This window comes from Spinacia oleracea, chromosome 3, assembly GCF_020520425.1.
Source record: "Spinacia oleracea cultivar Varoflay chromosome 3, BTI_SOV_V1, whole genome shotgun sequence".
Taxonomy (NCBI): Eukaryota; Viridiplantae; Streptophyta; class Magnoliopsida; order Caryophyllales; family Amaranthaceae; genus Spinacia; species Spinacia oleracea.
In genome coordinates, this window is record NC_079489.1 from 137,618,006 (window position 1) to 137,631,664 (window position 13,659).

Genomic DNA, 13,659 nt, shown 5'->3' on the forward strand with positions numbered 1-13,659 from the left:
TGAACTTGAATGTCAAAGGTTGAAAATGGTCCCTAATCGGAGTTTTCTATAAAATTGGACGCATAGAAAACGTTAGACGATTAGAATGCAAGATGACTAGTAGTTCTGTTTCTTGAACTATGTGGACATGGCAATGTCATAATCATTTGCATAGATACTTACTTTGGGAAGACTAGTATCGGACAAGACCTATGAAACTTTACTGTAAGAGATGAAAGTCTGTCATAAGTAAATTTCATTAAATTATTAGACACTAAATCCTCAATACCTGAGTGATTTGAGATTACTTGTTTGAGAACTGGTTGCTTTGACGTTGACCAACCGTCGCACCGTAAAAGGAGGCTATAAAGGCAACGCTCAGGTAATCACCTATCAAACGAAGTCTAATCTCAAGATCGCAAGATTGGGATTGTCCTCCCATAAATCGGGATGAGATGCTTAAAAGTTGTACAAGGCCACTCGGAGAGCTAGAAACTGTGAAATGCATGGCCGTGCTCGGATGAATCATAGGCTATGATTATCTGTTTATTTGATCAGTTGAACTCTGAAACCGAGGAACACCTCTGGACATAATAAGGATGACAACTCTTACCTTATGTTCAAGAGCAAGCATCGAGCGACAAAGGAATTAGGAAATGCACACTTGTCCCTAAGGACAAGTGGGAGACTGAAGGAAATAATGCCCTTGGTCCAAGTATGCATTCTATGTTAAGTCTAATAAATGCGGTTCAGTATTAATTAACAAGTTAATAATTCAGTGAGATCAAGTGAGCTGAATGCCTAGCTAGAGGCCGCTTCAGTTCAAGTGGAATTAATGATATTAATCCACAGCTTACTCTTGACTGAACCCGTAGGGTCACACAAATAGTACGTAAACGGATCAAGTATTTAATGGCATTAAATACTCCATCTATGAATATTCGGAACCGACGGATCTTGGTTTCAGTGGGAGCTAAGATCGTCACAGGCAAGAAATGAATACTCCGGAAACGATGATATTGCCGGAAACGGAAATATGGATCGTATCGGAAATATGAATATTATCCAAGTCGTAGATGTTGCCGGAAACGGAAACATGGTACGTATCGGAAAATATTGTTGGAAATGGAAATATTACCAGAATCGGAAATATTGCCGGAAACGGAAATATTGTCAGAATCGGAAATATTACCGGAATCGGAAAATAATTCCGGAAACGGAAATATTAAATATTTGTTCGAAACGGAAATTAATTCCGGAATCGGAAATATTAAATATTGTTCGTATCGGAAATAGATTCCGGAAATGGAAATTTAATCGGAAGCGTATCGTACGAATTAGCATCGGACGAGGCCTGCCGGACGAAGGCCCAGCACGAAGCCAGGCCATCGCCCAGCAAGCACGCACGCCACAGCCCAGCGCGCACAAGGCCGCGCATGCGTGGGCCGCGCTGCGTGGGCTGCTGCTCGCATGCGTGGGCAGCCCTTGTGGCTGCCGTGTGTGTGTGAGTTTGAGCTCATGCGAGATTCCTGAATCTGCAAGAGTCAGTGTATGATTAAATGTCTATTCCTATTGGATAAATTGATTAAGTAGAATTCATGTAGAATTCTAATTCCAATTAATTCGCATCCTACTAGGATTACGATTCCTTTTCCATAACTCTATAAATAAAGGCCTAGGGGTCATAATTTATACACAAGTTTCAAAGTATTCAAAAGTGAGTTTTTGAGAGAAAATTCAAACACCCATCTTGCCCCAAAAGTGCCGAATTTTCTGAGTACCTTAAGGGCGATTCTAGTTGGTCAATCTTAAGGCGGATCCGGACGTGCTGTGGACTTTCTACGGAGGGACGACACTTGGAGTCCTAAAAGACTTGTTCTTGTTCGGTTCGGGCGCAGCTAGGGAAGGCACGCAACAAAGAGTATGCATCTAATTATGCTATATGATTATGTGTAAATAATATGTTTTCTGGGTTAATGGTTGTTTCCGCATGATCTATGTAAATGTCATATGTATCATAACCTAACAATGACAGCCTACCAATTCAACATAGATTACTAATTGCTGCACACATGGAACTTGTTGAACCAACTTCTTACACTGAAGCTGCAACAGATTCTAAATGGATCCAGGCTATGGACAATGAGATTACTGCTTTACAGAAGAACAATACATGGGATTTTGTTTTGCTTCCTAAAGGAAAGAAGGCAATAGGGTGCAAGTGGGTTTACAGAATTAAAAAACATGCTGATGGCACAATTGAGAGATATAAAGCAAGGTTGGTAGCAAAAGGGTTTACTCAAAAATATGGCATTGACTATCATGAGACCTTTTCTCCAGTTGTCAAAATGTCCACTGTCAGGTGTTTAATCAGCCTAGCTGCCAGTAAGAATTGGAGAATTTTCCAACTAGATATCAACAATGCTTTTCTTCATGGACACCTTGATGAGGAAGTCTATATGAAAATTCCTGAGGGTGTTACTGCCCCACCTGGTTTTGTTTGCAAACTCAACAAGTCTTTATATGGTTTAAAGCAGGCATCAAGGCAGTGGTTTGCTAGATTACACTCTGAACTAAAGTCACAGGGTTATAAGCAGTCTAAAAGTGATTACTCTTTGTTTATCAAACAAGATTCTGGTGATTTGACTGTGGTGGCTGTATATGTTGATGACATCCTCATCACAGGATCCAATGAGGATAAAATTACTGCTCTAAAATCACATTTGCATCTCACATTCAGCATTAAGGATTTGGGAGTTCTTAATTTTTTTCTTGGTATTGAAGTCAGTCATACCAATGAAGGTTATATCCTTACTCAAAAGAAGTATACCAAGGAACTTCTTCAAGATTGTGAGCTGGACATTTCCAAGCCTGTTGTGACTCCATTTCCTCTCAATCTAAAGCTCACCACTGAGGGAACACCTTATCACAATGCAGAACTATATAGATGTTATGTTGGAAAGCTGAATTTTCTCACTCACACAAGACCAGATATCTCCTTTGTTGTTCAATGTTTGAGTCAATTTATGCACTCTCCTACTCTGCAACATATTGAAGCTTTGACTCACACTCTCAGATACATTCATTCTACTTCAGGGCAAGGTATTCTACTCAAGGCTACAGAACAGCTCACCTTGCAAGCTTTTTCTGATTCAGATTGGGCAGCTTGTCCAACAACAAGGAGATCTGTTACTGGTTATGTTTTACTACTAGGAAATTCTCCTATTAGTTGGAAATCGAAGAAGCAATCAACTATCTCCAAAAGTTCTTCTGAAGCAGAATATAGAGCAATGTCTCAAGCTGCTGCTGAAGTTACCTGGATTGTTCGACTTCTTGAAGAACTAGGGGTGCACAATTTGAAGCCTGTTGCTCTACATTGTGACAACCAGTCAGCCATTCACATTGCTACAAATCCTATCTTCCATGAGCGCACAAAGCATATTGAAGTGGACTGTCATTTTACTCGAGATAAGGTTCTTGAGGGACTTTTGCATCTAAGTTATCTTCCTACTCACAATCAGTTAGATGATATTTTTACTAAAGTTTTACCCGGTGCTCAACACAGAAATCTGTCTACCAAACTTGGAATGGTCAATGACTCTCCCATGCCAAGTTTGAGGGGGGGTGTTGGTATTCAGCTCAGCTCAACAACACTGCCAGCAACATGATCACAACAACAGCAACCAAGCAAGGCTGCATCATCTCTTCTAGAACATTCCTAACTGATTTGCCTTAGTTCAAGGGAGTTAGTTATAACTGATTTTTAGTGTAATAATTAGCCTAGCTGATGTGTACCAATGCACGTTTATGATTGGTGCTAACACATCATCAATGTAGCTCATCCTAATGTATTTATACTCTCAGCTTGTACTCCTCAATTCATTCAATCAATAACAGAAAATCATTCTCTCCATTTCTCTCTTTCTCTAGTCAATTTCTCTTTGCAGAAATTCATCCCAAATAGGTGAATTCTGACAATCAGTTTCCCAACTAACGCCATGTGCTTGTTTGTTGATATGAAATATAGGAAGTTGTTCCTGTAAACGAGGAACTTTCTACGAAACTCAATCAAACAACATTTTTCATTATCTAGGAAATACCTTTTTTTCCCATGCTAAACTAAACGGCCACTATATGAAAGGTTTATAATGTCATTTCTTCTCGAGTAAATCTCAATCCTTAACAGTTGTTTGAAAGAAAAACTTAATTTATTATCAGGAGATTTGAAACTACGGAGGAAATTACGGATGTTATTAGGAGATTGGAAAAATAGGGGTATTTTGAGCACTAAAAGTTTCTCCTCTCCTCATTTAAAATTTCCCCCTCAAGAGCTAATTACATTAATGCTCATTTTTGGCATGCTATTCTTTTGTCTATATCAATAAATAACAAAACATAGAAAATTATAAAGCATACCACTGACCAATTTAAATAATGTTAGATTAATGCCTTGGATTGGTCAAATCCCTTACAACTACGCACTAGTACGGAGATCTCGCTTGGGTTATCTGTTTTAGACCTATTTTCTGGACTTTAATTATCTATTTTAGGCCTCTTTTCTGGATTTTTCTGCATCTGTATAGAAAGTACTATATATAAACTCTCTAGGTCATAATCTAGTCGTATTCTACTCCTCAAGATCAATAAAAAATTTCTCCCCATCTGCCTGTGGAAGTAGCTAGACGTTAAATCTCTGCGTTCTTTATTTACGTTATTTAATCTTTCTTTGCCTCCATTATAACAAACTGGTATCAGAGTCGGGTCTGTTCTAGGGTTTGAAATTTCGTTGAGAAAGATGTCTGGTATTAACGTGAAGATCGAAAAATTTACAGGGAGTAATAGTATCAGTTTATGGCGGATCAAGATGCGAGATTTGTTGCAACAACAAGGGTTGTGGGCGCCGCTTGCTAGGAAGCCGGCAGATCCAATCACCGATGATATGGTTGTTCTGGAGGAGAAGGCACACTCGACGATTATGTTATGCCTTGTTGACGATATCATCACCGAGATTGCGGAGGAGGAAACCTCGCAAGGTCTCTGGGTTAAGCTCGAGGGTTTGTATATGACAAAGTCCTTAACGAATAAGTTGCTTCTGAAGTAACGTTTGTTCAGTCTGCGAATGTAGGAAGGTATGCCTCTCCGAGATCACTTAGATCAATAAAAACACAATTTTATTAGAATTGCGTAATATTGATGTTAAAATTGAAGATGAGGATGCTGCTTTAATTCTATTAGTTTCTTTAGCATTATCGTATGAAAATTTCGTACAATCATTTATTGTTGGTAGAGTTACTATTTCTCTAGAGTAGGTTATATTGTCCCTTCATACTAGAGTGTTGCGCCATAGAGCGACTGGCACAGGTACAGATAATCAGACTGTTGGGTTAGTAGCCAATGCGAGTTATGGACATGGAAATTCGGAAATTCGGGAAAGAAGAACTTCAAGAAACCATTTTCTAAGGGTCCTAAAGCTAATGATGTCTGTGACTACTATAAGGAGAAGGGACACTGGAAATCTGATTGTCCCAAGACACAGGATAAATCGACAGGTACTGCTGTTGTAGCTGATAGCAACTTTGAAGAGGATATTGCTCTATTTGCTGATAAGCACACGCATCACAATGATGTGTGGATCCTTGATTCTGGAGCGTCTTACCATATATGTCCGCGCACGGAGTGGTTTACAACCTACGAGCAAGAACACGATGGCAATATTACAATGGCTAATTATAGTTCTGTTTGTAAGGCGGTTGGAGTAAGCTCGATTAAAATTAGGACACATGATGGTAAATTTTGCACATTGAATGATGTTAGGCATGTCCCACTTATGACAAAGAATTTGATATATTTGAGTATGTTAGACAACAAAGGTTTCAGTTTCAAGGCAAAGGTGGAGTTTTACATGTCTGTAAGGGTTCGAATGTGATTCTGAAAGGCGTAAAACGTGGTACCTTGTATTTTATTCAAGGTTTCGTTGTTGTTACATTCTTAGAGATTGATAAGGAAAACATGATTAAGTTATGGCATATGAGGCTTGGTCACATGAGTGCGAGAGGGATGCAAATTTTGTCAAAAGCGGGTCTTCTTTGTGGTCATAAGGTCATAGATCTTGCATTATGTGAACATTGTATTTTTAGAAAGCTACATCGCAACAAGTTTCCTAAAGCTATACATAGAACAAAAGACACACTTTTTTTTTTTTGCTAGGCAAGTGTAAGACACACTTGATTACATCTATTCTGATTATTGGGGCCCTTCTCGGGTGGAGTATTTAGGGGGTCACATATATTTTGTGTCAATGATTGATGACTTCTCAATGAAGAATTGGGTGTTCATAATGAAGCATAAAAGTGAAGCCTTTAAGAATTTCAGGCAGTGGAAGGCATTAGTGGAAAATCAAACAGGGAAGAAGATCAAAAGGCTGCGAACTGATAATGGTCTGGAATTGTGCTGGTCTGAGTTCGATGAGTTATGCAAGAATGAAGGGATTGCTAAGCATCATACAGTCATGGATACACCACAGCAGAATGGTGTAGCAGAACGTATGAATCAGACACTTCTAGACAGAGAGCTAGGTGCATGCTCTCAAATGCTGGACTAACTAGAAGATTTTGGACATAAGTGGTTAGTACTAGATGTTATCTAATAAATCGTGGAACTCACACAGGTATAATCTCAAAACTCCTATTGAGGTGTGGTCTGGTAAGCCTGCTAATTACTTTAGTTTAAGAGTTTTTGCTTGTACTATTTATTATCATGTAAATGAGGGAAAATTAGAGCCACGAACTAAAAAGGGAATATTTGTAGGCTATGGGGATGAGGTTAAAGGGTATAGAATATAGTTCCCATCTGAAAAAGGGTTATACTAAGTAGAAATATAGTCTTTGATGAAAATTCTATGTTTAACCCTACTGTGAAGTCTATTGTTGTGTTAGAAAGTGGTAGTGTTGAGAAACATGTGGAGCAGCAAGTCACTCTAGATGAGAGTGAACCACAACATGAAGCTCAACAACCACAGTCAGAATTAGAACCATCAGGTTCTTCATTACCAGTAACAAATTAGCACAGTTTGGCTCTTGATCGATCAAACATAGCTAGTTAGGGGATGCCTCCCGAGATATATGATTTTGAAGATATGGTGGCCTATGCACTACAGGTTGTTGAAGAGATGAATCCTTACTCTGATGAGTCATCCACCTACAAAGAAGCAGTTACATGTATTGAGTCTACCCAATGACTTGCTTCAATGGGAGATGAGATGGATTCACTTCATAAGAATCGAACTTGGAAATTAACTCAGAGACCCCGAGACAGAAAAATCGTCACTTGTAAATGGGTCTACAAGAAGAAGGAAGAGAAACATCTGTTGAGGGTATCAAGTATAAAGCTCGAGTAGTACCTAGAGGGTTCACTTACAGAGATGGAGTAGACTACAATGAGAGTTTTTCAAACACACTTCCATTAGGGTTCTACTAGCATAGTTGCACATCAGGATCTGGAGGTTGAACAACTAGATGTGAAGACATCTTTTCTGCATGGAGAGCTGGAATATGAGATATACATTACTCAACCAGATGATTTTCAGGTTCCTAATAATGAAGACTATGTTTGCAAGTTGAAGAAGTCCTTGTATGGACTAAATTAGTCTACGAGGCAGTGGTATAAGAGATTTGACATCTATATGGTAGATTGGCTACATCAGGAGCCCGTATGATTGATGTGTTTACTATAGCAAGGCAATAAATGTTTCATTAATTTATCTGGTCCTGTATGTAGATGATATGGTGTTAGCTGCAAAGAACAAGTCTGATGTTCAGAAGTTGAAGGATCTCTTTAGTGCTGAGTTGGTTACATCAGGAGACTGCATGATTGATGTGTTTACTATAGAAAGGCAACAAATGGTTCATTGATTTATCTGGTCCTGTATGTAGATGATATGGTGTTAGCTGCAGAGAACAAGTCTGATGTTCAGAAGTTGAAGGATCTCTTTAGTGCTAAGTTTGAGATCAATGATTTGGGTGCGACTCGGAAAATTATGGAGATATATAGGGATAGAAGCAAAGAGAAGCTCTTCTTATCACATAAGGGATACATTCAGAAGATTTTGTCAAGATTTGGCATGTCTACAACAAACTCCATATATACTCTTAGTGTTGCAAATGTACATCTGTCTGTTGCTTTTGCACCTAAGTCTGCTGAGGAGAAGGAGTACATGTCTCGAGTTCCCTATGCTACTGCAGTAGGATCGGAAAGCTTGAAGTATGCAATGGTCTGTACTAGATCTGGTCTTGCATAGTCTGTTAGTGTTGTTAATAGGTTTATGGGTGAACTTGGCAAGGAACATTGGCAAGCTGTGAAGAGGATTTTTCGGTACCTAAAAGGTACATCTGATGTTGGTCTCATTTATGGAGGTGATACAGAGTGTTTGGTGACAGGGTTTTCAGACTCTTATTATACTGGAGATGTTGACAGTAGAAGTTTTATTACTGGTTATGCTTTCACTCTTGGTGGTTCAGTTGTCAGTTGGAAAGCTACTTTGCAACCTACAGTGATTTTGTCTACTACAGATACAGAGTACATGACATTGATAAAACCAACAAAAGAGGGAATATGAAAATAAATAAATGGCCAAGTATCTTGTTTAAAAGGCTTTAGTTTCACACATTTTAGTTATTTATCTAATCTAAGTTGTTCTGATTTTTCGTTACTAATAGTTTCACACATTTTATTTTTATTTTTATTTGTATTTGTAATCGATTTGTTTGAGAAAAAGCAAAAACGTGAGTTCTAACCCTGGGACATAGAGACTGAGTGAATTGAATGGGTATGAAGTAGGTGCAGCATGGCACAGAAGGACAAGAGATAGAATGGGCCGTGAAAGTGACAACAATATGTCACACCCATCATATATTCATATCCAACAGTACGTAGAGATTGTTAAACCCTAGAAAATAATCAAAGCTTTTGCATTGCCGGGGTAGAGGGTAGACAAATTTCTATGTTATTGTTTCATCAGGACCCACTATCATAACAATGCATGTAATATATACGGAGTAGTCATACTTCTCTTCCCTCTAATCTTCTTTTATACATTCGTGTCTAACATCAATTATGCAATTAATTGCCCAACAATTACTTTTTTTAACTTTTGTCGGACTACTATAATTAGTAGGTCTGTCATCAAAATTTTGCCCTAAATTCAGTGATGTGATCACACAATTGATGTTAGGAATAAGTATCCAGTTGATGTTAGGTATAATTCTCCTAACTAGTATAGGATACGTGCGATGCACGCTTTATATATTTTAACTTTAAGTGCAAAGTTCAATTAATTTAGAAAAGAAACATAGAAAAATACATAGATTTTGTATTCGTTTCCACACACCACCCATTGTTTCATGTTAGGTATAAAAATCAGTTATAATCATGTATTATGAGAGATGTCAATTCTCAAGCTGAACCGTTGAATCCGTTGGGTTGGTCCGATCATTTAGAACCCAAACCGTTAATAACCCGCGAGCTGAAATCGAAGACCCAAACCGACCGGATATATTAACCCGGTTGAGATCTTATTATTATTATTTTTAATTTGATATCATGTGAATTTATTTTGTCTGATTTGAGCGGGTTGATTTTCTTGGACTTAAGATTTAAAATAAAATTATGATTATTATTTACAGGTTTATATGCTTAATATCATCTATCACTATCAAAAATAACTATTTAAATTTATAATATTGTTTTCGTAACTTACTAATAAACGGAATAAAAAAATAATTAAGTTAGGTTCCGTTCGAGTTAAGTTACGACACTCAACAAAATGTCCTTTGAGTTTTAATCAAAGCCATTATTATTGTTATGGTTATAAAGTCAATCAAATTACAAAAACTTGGAAGGAAGCCGAGATACAATATGGGCCCCCACTCCTCTAGTTATAGCAAAGCCTATCTGGTGAAGATATGAGCAGCAACACGAGCCCCAATGTATTGAGTCTTAGAGAATTTCTGAACCCGCTTCAGCAACGCAACAACATCCTTATTCAGTTCCCCAGAGAAGAAAAAAATAAAGGAACAAAATCATAACCAATTGCCCGACAACTTGCTTCGTACTTGACCCGCTTTCGATTAGCCGCATCATTCACAGCATGCTTGCCTTGCCCTGTGCGTCGTCGAATTTGCCAGATCTTCTCCTCAATCAAACTCCACTTTTCCAGGGAAGACAAGGCTCCATTTGACTTCCTCAAATGTTCGAATCTCGCTGTCAATGCTATGCTCAGGCGGTCCTAAAGGGAGAATCTTGCTACTTACTTGCTATATCCCCACGTCCTTGCTGCAACAAGCATCCATCCTTATCAAACAACCAAATTTCTACTCTGGACGAAACCAAGAAATAACCCCTCACGTGCGAAATTATAGAAGATCCAGGCAAAAGTGTCCAGGTCGAGTTGCCATCTCTCTTGGTCTCCCTTGTGCTAGCGCAAAGAAAGAGGAGCTCTGATTCTGATAGGAACCTGGAACAAAGTCAGACAATTACCCAGATTGTGTCAAAGGAGAAGATCCCAAGAATAGAGTAACACGTCTGCATGTAGGAGAGCTCTGTCGTTTCCTCCAAACAGTCCAATATCAGCATCTTTCCTTGCCGCAATCCCATACCGATAACAAACATCAACAAGGGTATCCCGAACAACATTATGCCGATGCTTAATACCCCCAATACCATCAAACGACACCACATGATCACCGAAGATATTCCCCGCAAAAACCCTAGAGCAAGCAGAACATGGTGTCCACATAGAGAACAAAGGAACACCCAACCGGTAACACAACACACAACGGTAGGTCTTAGCATTCATCGTCTGTCCCAAAATCGATATGCGGACCGCCCGAAGCCAATTTCCACAATGCCGATTGCCGAGCATATAATTAAAAGGCGGATTCTGCAGATGCAGTAACCCTTGTGAAATATATAGCTGTCAATTTCTACATGATTTTAGGGGAAGCGACCTCACTAAGATTACTCAAAATGTCAGACTCCATAGTTCTATTAAATAGATTCAACGCATCTTCAAAGGCTCGACCAAGACCAACAATGGCAACATGCCGGAGAAGCTTTGTCTGCAAACCAGCAGACTGTAATCGAGAAGCAAGAAAAGCATAATGACGAACATCACCTGCGGAATAAGCACCAAGCCCTCAAAACGTAAAAGGTAAGGTGATAAGTCGCCACTGCCAATCGGCCACGAAGCAGTAACAATACGCTCCAAGGAAGATCGAAGAGCCCCATTGAATGTGCGCTGAGCCGCCTCAAAAATACAAGGAGGACAAGTACGCAAAGCAAATTAGAGTTTAGAATAAACTCTGGTACATGCCCTAAGTAACAACAACTCACACTGAGGATCATCAAGCTTAGCAACCTTACTATAAGCACAATGGTCTTGGTCACCTTCTGCATCACAAGCTCACCACTAAAAACGGAATTGGAAGTGGCAGGACTGCCAAGAAACTTAACACCATTCAAAGGTCGAGCAATATTAAGGGGAAAGACATCCACAAGCCTGGTTCAAGGGTCTTCTATAGACCAGAAAACTTCATCTTTTTTTTAACGTTGAGATGTAATCCGAAACGAGGCCCTTCCTCCATAATAAACTTCAGAACCTTTCCCACCACCAAGGTGTCACCAATAATAGTGTCGTCATCCAAATACCACATCTTAAGACATACATCAAAATCGTCTCTTATTTAACACACTAGGGGGTTGTAAAACCAAAGCAAAAAGCAGAGGACCAAGGGGTTATTATTATTATTATTATTATTATTATTATTATTATTATTATGGAAAACACCAAAACATTACAAGCTTAACAAGCTTACAAACATTATTATTATTATTATTATTATTATTATTATTATTATTATTATTATTATTATTTATTTTGTGAATAAGCTATAAAGGTATTGTAAATAACAAATGAAACATAGGGGATTCAACATAATCGTATATAACTTTTCATTTTTGCCACTGTTTCAAGACATTGCTGGTGATCGAAACCACCTATGTGATTTCGAGTTAAGTTATTGCACAAAAAAATCGAGTTTTAATCAAAGTCATTATTGTAATTATTACTACTTATTTATTTTGTGAATAAGCTAAAAGGATATTAAAATTAATAAAGGGGAGAGAGGGTATTCAAACATATGACTTATTGACCTATCGTGCATAGACTTTTTACTTTTATTACTGGTTAAAGACATTACCGGTAATCAAACCATCATGTGGCAAGATATTATTCACTTTTGTTTTGCAAATCATTAAAACAAATATATGGTAGCGTAAAATAATAAGCATTTCTTCTTCAAACCAACCAATTTGCATACAAACATTTCTATCCACATATAGTGTTGATGATAAGGCAGTAGTGAATAGAGATGGCATGTCACTGCACCTATGATCAAGAAGCAAGCTGTTGATTATTATATTAAAAAAAGGCTTTTGTATTACTGTTTTATGGCCTATTGTAGTTGTAAAATTGATTAAGAATAATTGACAGTCCGTATAATTTAATAAGAGAGGTTATGTTATAGAGAGATTCTAGAGGGGAAGAAACGAATCTTATGGGGGTGTGTGAAGAATAAGGGCAGAGAAAAAGCTGATTTAAATAAAGACATGCATACAGAATGTTACAATGACCAGAGGATAAGTGCTCAGTGGGGTGCCCGCTTCTTACAAAATAGCCCTAAAGGGGCGGTAGCCCGCGGATCAAGGGTCCCTCTACTCATACACACCCACGTAGACCTGTTAAAAATCGATCCAATTCGAAACCCGTCTCAAATATACTACTAAAAATTGAATAATTTTGTAGCCTGGAATCTGATTTTATTCAAATCCGAATAACCCAAATAATATGGTCTGAAACACGACCGATTTCGTGTATGACCCAAATGACCTAAAATTATTGAATACATAAATGATTTTAAAGAAATTTTAAACTTGTTATTGCATTTATTGCTGAGTGTAATATGATTTTGGTTTAACTTAAACACCATTTTATGATTGAACTAGATTAAGTCCCGTGCATGCACGATATTTGAAAATTATTATTTGACCATTTTAATATAAAATACGAAGTACTTATTTAACTAAGATATTTATCGCTTAAATCTATGTCGTAATTAATAAATCTCGAACGTTTCATTTCATCATATAATATACAATTTTCGCCCTGTTATGTATTATATATTTAATACGTTTAATGTGATGATTTGACCAAAATATTTGATATCCTTAATATGCTAATTTGACCAAAATATTGAGTAAGAATATTTTCTATTATTGATGTAAAAATTTGACTAAAATATTACCGAAATTGTCTAATATAATATCATATTCCATAATCCTATAATACTTTCCATATATAAACGTTTATATAAAAGAAGAGAAAATAAGAAAAAGAATAAATTAGATTTGTATTTTTAGGAAAGGGTTTTTGGCGGGAAAATTTTACACCAGGAAATGACATGTGTCATTCCTGCTATCTGTTTTAGTATAATATAATAGATAATGGATAATAGATTTGACTACAAATGAAGTTATGTATGATACATTATTATTTAGTATGTGTGAAATATAAGACTATGTATAGAGAAAGAAAATAGTGATGTAGACGAGATTCGACTTTTAGTT